Source organism: Python bivittatus, unplaced genomic scaffold, assembly GCF_059951505.1.
Source record: "Python bivittatus isolate LINGU-HERP-01145 unplaced genomic scaffold, Pbiv_v1 ctg000480_np1212, whole genome shotgun sequence".
NCBI classification, from domain to species: domain Eukaryota; kingdom Metazoa; phylum Chordata; class Lepidosauria; order Squamata; family Pythonidae; genus Python; species Python bivittatus.
Window position 1 is genome coordinate 98,504,227 of NW_028277075.1, and position 5,005 is coordinate 98,509,231.

General features: G+C 39.5%; 1 long non-coding RNA gene across 1 annotated transcript; it reads right to left on the reverse strand.

Moving 5' to 3' along the window:
• Positions 1–210: 210 nt before the first annotated feature.
• On the reverse strand, positions 211–2,229 carry LOC112541712 (uncharacterized). Its single transcript, XR_003085679.2, has 3 exons — positions 2,096–2,229; positions 1,311–1,451; positions 211–356 (listed from the first exon to the last, which is right to left on the reverse strand). It is a non-coding gene; the product is annotated as an uncharacterized LOC112541712 (long non-coding RNA).
• Between the last annotated feature and the right edge of the window lie 2,776 nt (positions 2,230–5,005).

A 5,005-nucleotide genomic window follows, 5' to 3' on the forward strand; every position in this document is an offset into this window, starting at 1 on the left:
GCCTTAATTCTTGTCTTATTATTCCTTACTCCTTTTCTGCACTTTGCAGAAGTTGTTTACCTTGAAAGGAAAGCGTGCACTACATATATATAGTATATATGTTATATACTGCCCTTCTAATCCAAACACAGTCATAATTCCAAAGGGGAAAAAGGATGTAATAAAGAAGATGTTTGTTAAATTTCATTTAATAAATCATTAAGTTTTCCATTTCCTATAAAGCAGGTATCTTCCAGAATGAAAAGATTGTTATCAGACGTACATGAGATCTTCTTAAAGATGCTCTGCCATTGTTACTCAGAGGGGTTTTCTTCATGGTGCTGATGGGGGTTCAGTAGTGAGTCCACCTACAGCCACTGCATGATTTAAAAACAAAAAACAAAAAACAGGGGAAGTAAATCGTACTCTTACTTTTTAGAACCAGAAGGTAACTTACAGGTCTCTGTCTGTGTTACAGGCAATGTGATGAAGTGGCACATGATGTTGAGTTGGGCTAGTGTGGCTTTAGCTTGCAGCTGACTTTAGGAGCAATAATTATGCACTTTCATTGTGCTAAGAGTAGGAACCCTTTTCCTCTCAGCACTAAAAGGGAATTTTCCTCGCACCTTGTTCACCCTGCTGGCCCTCCCTTGTTCGTGTCATCTAGAAGTGACAAGGAGTGAAAAGCTTTGCTGTGCCTACGCAGGCAGGAAAGATCTTAATGGTGTCCCCCTGACCACTCTGCTCATCATATCCCATCATTTGCCAGCCGAGGCAGCCCTCAGGTTCCCTAATGTTCAGGTTAGCCCTGTTCAATCTGCTTCATTAAAAACAACATGTACCGAAAGAGCAATGCTTGTGACTCTTATTTTCTGTCCAGCTGTTGTAAAGGGAATAAGAAGGTAGACCAGAAAAAGGTTCAGTGTTCCAAGGGAAAAACATATAGGAAACATTCAATGTGTGGCATAAAAGTAGTGCTTGCAGTGAATTAAATCCTCTGAAGAGACTCCAACTATACTTTTTAGAACATTTGCACCTGAGCATTTGCAGTCACTGAGTTTTCCTTTTCTCTGTTCATTTGCATTTTTTGTCCTTCAGGAAGTGATCCTAGCTAAACAGGGATGATGTAATAGATTCACTTTTGTCATGGTGCCAATCAGATTACACAGCTTGCCAACATCACCAAAAGCAAACAAAACTCTATTGTCCTCAGTGGAAAAGGGAACACAGCCATGTAGGAAGTATCATCAGCTGATCCTGCCTACTACATTAACCATTTTATACTCTCCTTCTATAATATCATACAATACTGTCCACAATAAACATCTCACCATTTCTGCTTAGTTCTCCAAGGCAATCTAGATATACATGGTCTCAGCATGAGCTTCTCTAAGGAGAAAATGTCCCCGTTAATGCCAGTATTTTTGTAGTAAGTGGTCTGAACATCACCCAGCCTTTGATCGTGAGCAGATCTATAAGAAAACATGAAAAGCTACAACAGAAGATGCGCTTGAGAAGTTTCAGAATTGAGGAGAACTGAAGGAGTTCATAATGACCTGAAATAATGTTGAAACCCAGTATTTTGCAGCAACATTTACTGCTTGAAGGAGCTTTGCTATCACTGGAGAATTAGTCAAAAGGGAGCAGATCCATGAAAAATGCACCCCAGGGATGATTAAATTCTCTGCTTTTTCTCCATTGCTGTACAGAATTTCATATTTGGCTTTTTAATCTCCATTTTGCCCCTTAGGGAGGAAAATGATTAGAAAGTAGGTAATGATACAGATCTATGAGTGGAAGGTAATACCCTTAAGAAATAATTGGTCAACTATTTTGAAATCAGTGACATTGTTTTAAGTTAAAGGTATACCAGATTTTAGCATTTGGTTTAAAACTGCATGATTTAAGTCGGCTAGAGGAAACTAAGATCTTTAGCACAGTTGTTATTGCTATGGCAACCACTTTCTTAATGTCCCTGCCCTTGGTATTCTCTGAGGTTCATGTAAAGCTTCCAGAAAGTAAAAGGATAAGTCACTTTCACCTTTCTTGAACTATTTCAGTTAGTTGATGCTGTTGGAATCCCACTTTTCCTCCCAGAGCCTAACAAGGAACTCACCAGTATTTGCTCTTCCTGCAGATTCTCTTCATTTCTAAAAGCAGGTAGAGAAAGAAAGAAAAAGGGGGAGCCTTCAGCCTTTGAATGTCCAACCAATTGAACTGTATGCAGGTGCCTCTGAAGCCACATGCAAATCAGAAAAGCCCCATTCCAGCTGGATTGAAGGAAAGGTGAAAGCAAGAAGGGGAAGCCTCTTGGCTCTGGCCCTCCCTGCACAGCCTGTTGCCGGTTCAGCGGCCTTTCAAACACTCCAGGGACTGTAGCAGTGTTTGAACAGGCTCCCCGTGCAATCTGAAAACAGGGACCCTGCTTCAAACGCTTACTTCCCAAAACACAGGGCAGCTGCAGAAGGAAAGAGTAGATCATACAGCAAGAAGCAAGACTGAGGTTTTCCCAGCCGTTGGCTTCTCTCTTCACTGATAATTGCTGGGGGAAAAGAAAAATATCTGAGTAAGGCTACAGATGTGATTGTAGCTTCAACATGGAAGCACGACTAAGCCATGCTTTGCACAGTGGAGCTAAGCATTTGCAAACTCTGTTCCTTGGAAAAAATGATCTTAATAGTATTAAAGTAGAATTGAACACTTCTAATCACTGCTACATGGAAGCATATTTTAGCTTAATTTCTTAAATGAGAGGTATCAAGACTTAAGCTGTTGCTTCCAATTATTTCAGAACTTCAGAAACGACTGTGGTTAGATTAAAGAAAATGCACCCTGTGCATGCTCATAAAAGATTAATCTGGAACATTTACTTGCTGTTGTCTTGCTATATATATATATATATTTTTTAAAGGTTTCAGATCCTTGGCTCACACTGAATTTTGGACATGGCGATCTAAGAGGGGTGCCATGTAGATCCAGCTTTACCCATCTTATTGCTGCCCAAATAATGTTGTAATTATTCTTAAACCAGTGGAGGCATGACAGAAAAACTGTGTCAGTCTCTGAAGAAGGGGGCAAGAGTGGATCCTAGAGCCGGGATCAGTAGAAGTTTCCACCAACAGGAATCCACCCACTCAACAGGTCTGGAGGAAACTATCTTTGCAGTGTTTCCTGTAGAGCAGGAGTTGAGCCAATGATTAATTAAATCAGCTTCCCAACCACTACTTAACCCTCACTGACTTGTTGTGGCCCTTCAAAGGGGGTGTTGCCCTTAAATGTGTGCAGGGCCTAACGTAAAAGAATGTAGAGATAACTGTGATGAGAAAATGCATGAGGTATTAAGGGAGGAGAAATGACAACCTAGTCATGAGAAAGAGACTCAAAATAATCCTACCTTGATTCTCTTAGGTGTAAAGGGGAGCAGAGGCCAACTCTGGCAGGCTTGTGAGACAGACTGATGGATCTCCCAAAGGTGGGGGGCTGATTTTCCTAGTTACAACTGTCATGCTGTGGTCCTAGGAGTTGGAACTATTTATTTATTCATTATTTATTGACTCAATTTATATAGCCACCCATCTCACTTCTACGTGATTTTAGGCAGCTTACAATAAAACCAATAAAAACACAAACTACATAATATAAACAAAAATAAAAACACACAGCAGCCTGGCATGATCTAACTTATCATCCATACAACCGAGGTGGGCTCTAATCCACGCCCGGGGCCCCAGGCTCAAACACAAAGCTAGGTTTTCAAGGCCTTATAATATACATATACTATAGAATGTATTTCACTTTTTAATCATTTTTTTTCATCTGTACTGGCCAGCTAGGCTATAGGCTGTATAGGTCCCATCTCTCTTAGGTTCAGAGAGAGGACACCAGGTAAGGCAACCCCCTGGAAGATAGATGGTGGCAGCAGTGAATACCAAGGAGGGACCAGACAGTGTAAAACCCACAGGACTGCTGGGCGGGAGGATTGAGTTATCTCACTTTTCCCCCATGGGCTCAGCCATGCTGCCTAAAAATGTAAACATTTGAAGTATATCAACAGACATTAGACTATCCTAATGATTCTATAATTATTTCTGATTATAACAATAAGGCATTTGAATTTAGGGGACGGATTGTCACAGGATTCAATCAATGTCATTGCTTTAATCCTCTTCCTGAATTGGTCACATGTTCATCACAGTGTGCTTGTCATTTCTTGACGAACAAAGTATTATTATTATTATTATTATTATTATTATTATTATTATTTCACTATCATACAGATCTGAAGCTGTCTGTCCATTTGGGAGAACTAGATGGTTGCTTAAGATACCAAGTGAAGTAGGGTGCCAAGTTTTGAGGGAAAAAATCATATATAACCCTGCCTCTATTTTTGTGGAGATGTGGGCACCAATTACATGGTTCACCTAGGCTACTAGTTACTGGCAGTTAGTTCAGGGCCACCTCATTTTTATTAATAGTACATTTCTATGTATAGATACATGACTATATAAGAAGGTATTGAATGGGGAATAGGTGACAGAAAAGTAAAGATTCTGTGTGTGTGTGTGTGTGTGTGTGTGTGTGGTGTTTTGTTTCTTTACCCTTGGAATGTTGTCTATATATCTTAGCAAAGATAGCCCACATGCTCTATATCTATTCAGCCCAATCCAACATCTTACTTAGAAATTAGCCTTCTCAACAGACTAGATGATTCAGTAATTTTAGCATTGGGCCAGAACATCATTTGTCAAGTGTGGGAGTCTTTATTAAAACTTGGAGTGTTATAATATACTAAAAAATATTTCTGACAGCCCCATTCCCTTATTTTCCAATATTTACAAATAAGAAACTGCCTGCAAAGAATCATGAGCTGTCCAGATATTTTCACCTCTTTCTAAAACTAAGGGATTATTAAGTTTTCCCTTTTTATAGAAGAGATTCAAGTTCAAAATGTATCAAGTAGACGCCAAAGTCTATTTGATTAGTTGTCATATTGTAATCATTATCTTTCCTTTGTTTTTGTATTGTT